At 37.4% G+C, this 9,289-nt stretch overlaps 1 protein-coding gene across 6 annotated transcripts in view; it reads right to left on the reverse strand.

Annotated features, from left to right (window-relative positions):
• The window catches only part of MAP3K13 (mitogen-activated protein kinase kinase kinase 13), a 169,701-nt gene extending 162,022 nt beyond the window's left edge, over positions 1-7,679 (reverse strand). For 2 of the 6 annotated variants that reach the window (XM_041731844.1, XM_041731842.1), the window contains exons 1-2: positions 7,002-7,241; positions 5,595-5,721 (exon numbers count right to left, since the gene is read on the reverse strand). The gene's annotated coding sequence lies outside the window, so the exon portion shown is untranslated. The other 4 variants (XM_041731841.1, XM_041731839.1, XM_041731840.1 and 1 more) reach the window with 4 other exon arrangements.
• Positions 7,680-9,289: the final 1,610 nt, after the last annotated feature.

Raw genomic sequence — 9,289 nt, forward strand, 5'->3', positions numbered from 1 at the left:
ATAAGAACCATTAACTTAACTTTTAGGTGGAGGGTTCTTTTCTCTAAACCACTCACGGTATAACTTGATCAATTCATTCTCATTTCTTATTGTTGATTCAAGTTTTTATAGGATACAGCAAAATACCTGACTGTAAACTCATCACACCAAGTTTATGCTTCTCTACTGATGAAAACTTATGGCCACAGGACATACATTCTTTTGGCAGGCACTGTTTCTTTGGCTCCAATCTAAAAGAACATAAGCAATATGAAAGACCCTAAGGCCAAGGAAACTGAAGAGAAATCAGAGGAAAGAATATAAAATGGAATCTATTAGTGGATTTTAGTCCCTGTAAGCTTTTACTTTTGTGAGAGGGTTCAATGGAGAGCTTTAATGCAGATGAGACTTGAGGCTTTTGAAGAGGATCTAAGTCTTGATGAAGTTATTCAAACTCAATCTTGAATGCATAATGGTGGTAGGCCTCAGGGTCTTCAAAAACTTGTACTTGATGCTTTAAAACAAAAGAAAACACACAAAAAAATTCTACCAGCAAGTCTAATAAAGTATTTTAAGGGTTTTGAAAAGCTTTAACTCTTTGGCCAATAATTAATCAGACTACCAGATACTATGCTAAAAGAATAGAAAGGGAAAACCAAAATGAAATAAAGAAGAAAAAGGAAACAAAGACTTTAAAATAGATAGATGTATGGAATGGCTTAATATGTTTATTGGCTTATCTATTTGATTAATATTCACTTTAAATGGCAGAATTTAAACTTCTTACAAAACCATCTTGGACTATAATCAGAAAAACTGATTTAATGATAATTTCCTGAATCTCTCTGGTCACTATCCATGATATTCGATTGCCTTAAAGGGCTTTCAATCTTTGAAGGCACGGCCAAATAGTTGTTGGAAGAGACAGCATAAAATAAAGTTGTCTTTGTGGGTTAGAGAAAGAAATTGAACTAGGAATATTATGGTTTGAAAATATTTAGCAAGGGAGAAAAGTCAACAAAGCCTCACAATGGAAAAATCAGACCACTTTGCAGGTTTTTATGAAATATATATAATAAATCTGTCTACTTTTGAGCTCATTCTGACTTGTTTCTTTTTATTTTATGTACTCCTATAATCGTTTCTTCCAAGAAAACTTTAAATTTTTAAAAATTAATAATAATGGGGCACCTGGGTAGCTCAGTCGGTTGGGAGACCAACTATTGCTTTTAGCTCAGGTTGTGATCTCATGGGTCCTGAGACTGAGCTTACATTAGGCTCTGTGCTCAGTGGGAAGTATGCTTGGGGATTCTCTTCCTCTGCCCCTCCCCCTACTCATACTATCTCTCTCTAAAAAAATAAAATAAATCTTTAAAAAAATTAAAAATAATAATAGCAACTAATATGTACTGCATATATACTTTGTGCTGGGCACCACTCTAAGCATTTTATGTAGATTACATAATCCTCACAACAATCCCATGAATTTGATATTATTATCCTCAATTTACAAGAGAAGAAACTGAAGCACATAGAAATTAAGAAATTCTGAGAATTTACCCTGCTAGTAAATAGTAGAATGAGGATTCAAACTTAGGCCCTTTGGCTCCAGAATACCAACCTATGCCCACTATTCTACAAAACTGGTATCAATGCAACAAAATTGACCAGGACTAAGGCTGTCTTCAAATCAGCATTCTGCCATGTCCCAGTCTTTCACTGCATATTCTGATTAGAAAGTATAGTGACTAATTTAACTTTCTAAACAAAAGTAACGTAGAATCAGTTTCAGCAGTCACTACTCAGAAGTACCGTCCTGCAGGACTGTTAAAGGAGTTTAATATAAAGCATGCCACTAAAATATTAACAGTGGTAGGGGACTATAGGTAACTATTTCTCTTTGGTGATATATAAGTGTATATTTTATATATTTCTACATTCTATTTTTTGTCAAGTGGACACGGATCACTTGTATAATAAAAAAAGGTTGCTTAAGCATGCCAATGCCACTATTAGTATTAATATATATTAAACTTACACTAGCATTTCGCCTACTCACAATTTGCTGCTTCTAGTATACTGTGGAGTTAGATACCAGTTAATTAGGCTTATTAGAACTATCTTTTTAAAAAAGTCAATAAACAGAGTAAGGACCTAAGAAAAAGCATATGGGTTTTGTGTCTTATACTTTAGGAACTCGGGTAATTTTTAAATTTACTTCCTGGTTATAGGTTAAGTTGAGGTTGGTGGATAAATGATGAGTGGGTAAGTTAGCTATCAATATTTAAAGACAGGGGTAACAGAATGTGTATTCATAATACTTCATTGCAATATAAAAAACATTTTAGAATTTGAAAGGAACTTTTACAATAATCTAGTACAATCTCTTACACAATGAGAAATCCTCTCTACAACATTCCTGATGTTCAAACCCTGCTTAAGCACCCGTAATGACCCAAAGTTTACTGCCTCTGGACATAACCTGTGCCCCTGCTGACTAGTTCTATACCTTCTCTCATTTGGCCTCAAATAAAAGACAACATGTGTGCTTCCTACAGTTTTCCCAACTCTTCCAAAGTCTTGTTTTCTGAACAAAATGATTCCAGTCCTCAGTCTAGATCATCACAGTTATCCTTTTACATAATCACAAAACTGGTTAAAAGGGTTATCTTATTCTTTGAGGTTTACCTAATAATCAAATCAGTTTTTGTAGAATAATGCTTTATTAGTTAATTGATCTAATTCATCCATCTTGGTAATACACCACTGGAAAATTAGGAAAGACTTGTGGTCCTAGCTCAAATTCAAATTGAAGAGCAATACATTTTTGAGTTTTCCCTTTTCTCCTCCCCTCCCCACAAAATACCATAGAGCAGCATCTTAAAAGGTACCCTCAACCATAATCTGATGTGTTTGTTACATTTTAATTTTCTCTCAGGCTTTTATCTAACTTCCTACCACTTGAACCTGTGAATGATCTTAAAACACCCAAAATTCCCTAAGCTGCTCTCATAATCATGAATTAGACCATGACAGTCCCACCTCTAAGGTCTCAAAATTCTGACTTTTTTTTCCTCCTGTGCTAACTGGTTATCTTCCTATCTGGAACTTTTGGTTTTCCAGAAAATTTTATAAATATTATGTATAAAACTATATATATATCTATCTATATATATATGCACACATTTTATAAATACATATTTACATGCATAGACATATACACATATACATGTATCTTCCCCAACTCTTTGTTACATGTAACTTTTATGTTTATGTGCTTATTTATCTCTATATGTTACCTTTACCATATTCATCTTGACTCTGGAAAATATAATCTACCCTTGGATACACTGCTTGCTATTCATTCTCTTAGCAAGAAAAAGGTGTCCCACTCTAGGCATCCTGCCCAGTGATTACCACTTTGTGGCTTGTAGTGATTAATCCCAAGGATCTTGAGGAGCAAAGCATCACTTAACTTAAATGATTATATACAAAATACTCTGCCAAAATATATATGTAACCCCAAGCATACCATAATCTGTTCTATTCCATTATTCAGCTCCCAGGTAAGTGGCCTTAATTTTGATTTTAACAATATATACAATCAGTGGTATTATAAAGGTATGTATCTTACAAAGCTTATTCTCAAGCAAGTTTCAAGTAAAAATCCCATTACTAATGAATGAAGATTACTATATCTTTAAATTTCTTGTATTCTTATATTTACCTATTATATTATTCCAAATTTCTGACAACAAAAATGTGGAAAGGCAAAGACAGCTAGAGAAGTAAAAACCACAAGAAATTTTTGCTGAGTCCCATGGCAAATAATCAGCTACTTCAAGTATTATCCTCAATACAGAATGAGATTATACATATATATCTAAAGAATCTTACTGGTTTGCTGATTTTGCTAACAAAGAGAATAAGCCATTCTTTGAAATGTGTTAAGCCAGCTCTAAACATCAAGAACAAAGTAAAAAAATAACTAAGACTTATTTAAAGAGTCCCTCAATAGCAATTCAAATAAAACAAAGTCCATCACTTTCAGTAATACTGAGAGGCTCAGAAGGACCATGCCAACACAATATAAACCCAGCTTGCAAACAAAGATAATATCCATATTACCTGGGGAGGCCAGTAACATGCTACAATTACATAGGAGTATTAAATTCAGAAGCACTAAGCACTTAGTTTATTCATAAGAATAATAATCTAATGTCAAGGTTAAAAACCTATTATAATGTCCCCAAACCTCCCATGCAGCTCTGACAAAAACTGCACTCACTTACATAACCCCATTCCCACTGAATAGTGCAAATAATTCTAAGGACAAATGTCCTAAGGAAGAGTTGTAGGCTCCCATAATTCTTAAATTAGCTTAAAGCCTTGTCATTTAATGTTTCCCAGTATTATAAAAACATGTTCATAGTTAAAAAGTCAATCCACCAGAAAGAGTACATAGAAAAAATATGAGTCATCTTCCCATTAGAGACCTATAGTCTCACTGACCAGGGGTACCTATCTATAGTTCCTCACACAGATTCTGAGGAAATTTTGCATGTACATATAAAACCTTTTAAAAACACAAATGGAAACACACTATACATATAATTCTACTGTTTTTCTCAGTTAACGATATATCAGAGATTTTACCACACCTTTGCCGATGGATTTGCTTCATTCTTTCTAAGAGGTACAAAGTACTACATTGCATGAAGGCACCTATTTAACCAGACCTTCACTGAGGGATGTTTAGTTATCCCTAGTTTGTTTGTTTCTTATTTTTAAATAATATGGCAATGGTCTCTTATATACAAATTTTTGTGTGTGGCCACAAATATATCTGAAAGAATTCCCTGAAGTCCTGACTGGTTTTGGAATTGAGCAGATTCTAAACAAGAAGCCATTGTCTCTACAAAGGAGACTAAGAAAAACTATAAGTATTAATGCTTAGTGATTAAAAGGTGCCAAACAATATCACAAAGTTAGAAGTTAAAGATCTGAAAGTTAACAAACTCCTAAGATAAAATAGGAAAGAAAAGAGAGAGAGAGAAATTTCCCGAGAACAGAAAGATAAAGGGGCTGGAGAATGAATCCTGTAATTTTTTAAAAGAAAAGAAAGGAAGATAGCATAAATAAAGCAAGATAAAAGGAGGAAGAAGCCATTTTTTAAACTTCATTTCTTGCTTTAACCTAACATATAAAGTAAAACTGGCCAGAAGATTTTATACATATATTATCCCAGAGCCAAACTTGGATAATAAAATGACTTAAAGAACTATCTGGAGCCCCGTTTCTACAGGGATATCCACACGTTGATATATTCTACCCGGGTATGGAGTGGTGTTGCAAGAAGATCTCTTACAGAAAGAGGCAGAACGGTGATCTTCCAGGAGTAACATAACTTGTCAATCTCCTCAACTTCTCATCAATTTTACAAAGAAATAGTTATAATTACCTCGTATATACAGAACAAACCTTTTTGGAAGGTCCAGATTAAAACATAATTTGAAGATTCATTCTGTATTTTTCAATCACAATCCTACAATTTCCTAGACCAATCCAAGGCTGTTCTACTTCTCACCTAACATAAAACATAGTCAACAACTTACCTTTCCCAAAGTGCTAGGATTTGTATGCCACAACATAAACTGATTCATGTTTTTGTCCATTAATGATCCGTGGATTTCTTTAAATGAAGTCCATGTTAGAGTCCATAGATATCAGTGTTCTGCAAAACTGAAAACCTCAAGAATGTCAATGCACATATCTAAGTTACCACTTGGATACTAACTTATTATGAATAATAGTTATAATAGTTACTATTATGAATATAGACATTTAGATATGCAAAATTAGTGGATATGACATTGAACAGCAGAATGAGGTAGCAGAAATATAACTTATTTTTAAGTAAGACATCACTATTAACAGAATCTGGAAGATCTCAAAACACTGTTGTACCATATTTATATGTATTCTAAAGGTGGCACTATAGTAAGAGCATGTAATGATTTGAATACCAACACTTTCCAGAAATTGAGAAAACAAATTTTAAAGGCAGGCAAACTTTTAAAATTTAAGTGATTACAATCATGTATTTACATGCCTACTTTCTGGGTTTTTTCAAACTATCTTTTTAAATTTCTTGGATTTTTCATCTTTAAAGATTTTATTTTTAAGCAATCTCTACAGCCAATGCAGGGCTCGAACCCACAACCCCGAGATCACAAGTTGAATGCTCCACAGAATGAGCCAGCCAGGTGCCCCTTGCATTTTTAAATCTAAAAATGCTTACTAGTTTATTCTTTGTAAAAACAAACAAACAAAGGCACAAATTCGGATTTTCCTACTCCATTATATCCACTCTAAAAAAGATTCTAGAACCTCTTAGGAGCTACTATCTCATTAGATAGCACAAAGCCCATACACAAAATCACTGCATCCAGATAATGATTCATGCCCAGATCCCATTACACAGCCTGATGTGTCTGTTGTTTGCACTTTTTTCCACTTGACAATCAAAAAACCAATCTGGCTACAGCACCTGTCCTTTAGGTCTATGCCCACTCTTCATCACATTTAAGACACCTAAACAAGTATTTTATAAAGGAGACAATTTAATCTTCAAGGATTCATTCTTTTGGAGGCCTCCTACAAGCCTGTGTAAGGAGTTTATGTTATGTGAACACACCAGGTGAAACCTCTGACTGGATTTTTATAAATTAATATTTTCATCTTTGTTATGAAATCATTCTTATTTACCTCTCAAATGTAAGAAGTACCCCAACATAAGAAAACATGAAGGAAATAGAAAGTCAGTTCATATTGCTGGAAAGAAAGCGCTCAGAACACTAATGAGAAGCTCAGTGCTAAACTGCAGCTTATCATTCCGCTCCATCATTACCTGGAAGTTCTTCCCAGAAAAGTAAAGGAATCTGAAAGATGCTGAATTAATAGCCTTATCCTCTACCCCCACCATCGAAAAGTATGAAGGCAAATTTCTAAATTTCAATAACCTCATAGAACAACAGCAATGCCTGCATCTGTACTCCCTCAGCATCCTCACACATCACTGGTTAGCAGATTAAGTTGAAGTCACTTCCACAGTCAGGTAGGGATCCTGAAGTTCGGGAGAAGTTCTCCTTGCTGAGCGAGAATCTGGTCCGTACGTTCATATTAAATAATTTATTCACTCGACAACATCTAAAGAATCCCTAATAGTGAGTAGTGGCAAGGCACTGTCCTGGATTAAGAGATGAAGTACCTGTCCCCCTGTTGGCAGAACAGAAGCGGGGGGCGGGGGGAAGGTCGGAGTAAGTAAGTAATGAACTCTAGGTCGGCTCGTCTCAGTGCCCAGGGTCCACTTCTGACCCTAAAGCGCCAAGGCTCAGGAGCCCACGACTCCCGGCCGTGACCGACTCCTGGAAATCCCAACCTGTGTTTCCTCGACGACCTCGGTCCTCACGACCCCGTTCCCAAAGTTCCTCGCACCCCTCCCTCCCCAGGGAATCCCACGCCAAGGAGTCTTTCCTCCAGCCTAATGCGAGACCCACCTCTCCCTGCACGAGCTACCTGGGCCACCAACAACAACTTTCACCCTTGACCCGGTCCAAGGTGGCCCGACCGTTACCTGCCCGCGATGCAAGGCTCCAGGATGACCACAGACGCTCCGCCCCGCCCATCGCGACGCCCTCCACCACCAGGTACCGCCTCCAGGGCGTAACTTCCTGTGCATCACTTCCGGCCCGAAATTCCGCTTGGTCCGGTAGTCTCGCCCTAGCGTCCGCCTCTTGCTAGTGACGTCACTTCCGGCCTCTTCCTCGGTTTCCCCGGGATGCAGGCGCGCTGCAGATCTCTCTCCCGGGTTCTTTTCCCCCCCTGCTGTCCTTAATGGCTGTGTAGTCCACCTTGGAAGAGCTCTTTTTTTGTTTTTTGTTTTTCAAGCTGGTTTGCCAGCGTCTGCAGTCACTTGCCTGTGCTCCCTCTGTGTCGAACACAAGGTTGTTGTGATTTTTCCGATTTTTTTTTTTTTTTCTGGTCAGTGGAGAGCTCCGGAGCACATCTGAGGTTGTGATGTCTAGTCTGGAATGCTGCTGCTTCTCACTTGTAAGGATGTTACCTTGGCAGGTTACTTAGCCTCTCTGTGCCCGTTTCTTTGTGAAACAGATGATGGTCCTAGTGCTTAGAACTCAGGGCTGGTGTGTGCGTCACTTGAGATAATGCATGGAAAGCCCTGGCGCAAGGAGTCGCTCGATGACTGTTAACGATTCCAAGCGCTGTCTTCTTTCCTGTTGTAACTGGTAAGTGGTTAGGAAAAGCTGGTACCATTTTCCTATGTGTTGTATCCTCAGCTTTCAATCAAGAGATTAATGATACTTGGTACTTTTCCCTCTGAAGGGTGAGGAGCTCCTCCAAAGGTGGAATATTGTGCTTGAAGTCCACTTACCTGCTTGGTTACTGTGCTAGCAGGACGAATACCACCCAGGCTCTGCTCTCAAAAACACGGAGATAATAAATGATGGAAGGAAGAAAGCTAACCTGGGAAAACAAAACAAAAAACAGAAGACCAGTGGAACCGAGGGTTTGTCCTTACCACAAAAACGTTGATCCTTACAACAAAAACATTTCACAGAATATTAGAAGTGAAAAGAACTTTAGAGAGAATAATGTTAGTTAAGCTCTTGATGATACAAGCAAGTAAGGAAAATTGGATCCAGAGAAGCAACGAACTGAAAGTCACACAATTAGTGTCAGGGCTAGGAGGGGACATGAAGTCTTGAAATGCTCACTACCTCCCTCCATCCCCAAAATCTGCTGCAGGCTGTTAATAAGGTAAAAGCAAATTCACTTTCAAGACCTTCACTGTCAACTGAAAAGGACTAGGAAAATCCCAGTCCAGGAGAGACAGGAGCAAGGTAACCTAGCAGATGCCACAGGATTCTGATGACTTTGAATGTTCTGGTCTGGCACTGCTGAGTTCACTTAAAATAGAGTTAGCTCCCTCTCCCCTGGTGAGCGTCTTATACTTACCCAGAACTGAGGGGTTAAGTATCACCTCCTGTGAGTGAGCCCTCTCTTCTGTTTTAACTGGCTGCACCAGAGTAAGTAACTGCTCCGAGCAGTAACCAAAGGTAGAAAGATTGAGTGCATTGCAATGCCATGACACAATCTTAGGCTAATCTACTGCAAGCAATTTCTCTTAAATATTCATTCAGTCTTTGTTCTACAACTACGACAAAGCTAGCATAGATATTAGTATTATTATTGAAATACTGGTAATAAGTATGTGTTCCAAATAATCAGG

The sequence above is a fragment of the Vulpes lagopus genome, chromosome 17 (genome assembly GCF_018345385.1).
Source record: "Vulpes lagopus strain Blue_001 chromosome 17, ASM1834538v1, whole genome shotgun sequence".
In the NCBI taxonomy this organism is placed as follows: domain Eukaryota; kingdom Metazoa; phylum Chordata; class Mammalia; order Carnivora; family Canidae; genus Vulpes; species Vulpes lagopus.